At 38.0% G+C, this 292-nt stretch overlaps 1 protein-coding gene and 1 long non-coding RNA gene across 5 annotated transcripts in view; one reads left to right on the plus strand and one right to left on the minus strand.

The window, feature by feature from the left end:
• The window catches only part of LOC116695664 (uncharacterized), an 813,105-nt gene that overhangs the window by 801,129 nt on the left and 11,684 nt on the right, over positions 1–292 (plus strand). The gene's annotated exons all lie outside the window — the stretch shown is intronic.
• Positions 1–292, minus strand: part of LOC116695626 (peroxisomal sarcosine oxidase) — a 115,457-nt gene that overhangs the window by 83,243 nt on the left and 31,922 nt on the right. The gene's annotated exons all lie outside the window — the stretch shown is intronic.

Genomic DNA, 292 nt, shown 5'->3' on the forward strand with positions numbered 1-292 from the left:
TTTCCAAAATTGTTTCAGTGGTTCATTAACTCGTTCGAATGTAAAATAGGAATAATGGTAATGGTGACAGTAATGGACAATTCCTCTTCCAATCTGTAGGGGAACTGACGAGGAAAAGTGCTTTGGTGCCTACTATAAAGGTGTTGGTTGACAAGCAAGTAGCTAATGCTAGGTCTATAACATTAGCTAATTCTTGGTTGGTAACATAAGATTACGACACACTCATTTATTCTTAGTACGATTGTTTTGACCACGCTTCACAACTCAGGTCCCCTAATACTGTATCTGAAGT

The sequence above is a fragment of the Etheostoma spectabile genome, chromosome 9, assembly GCF_008692095.1.
Source record: "Etheostoma spectabile isolate EspeVRDwgs_2016 chromosome 9, UIUC_Espe_1.0, whole genome shotgun sequence".
In the NCBI taxonomy this organism is placed as follows: domain Eukaryota; kingdom Metazoa; phylum Chordata; class Actinopteri; order Perciformes; family Percidae; genus Etheostoma; species Etheostoma spectabile.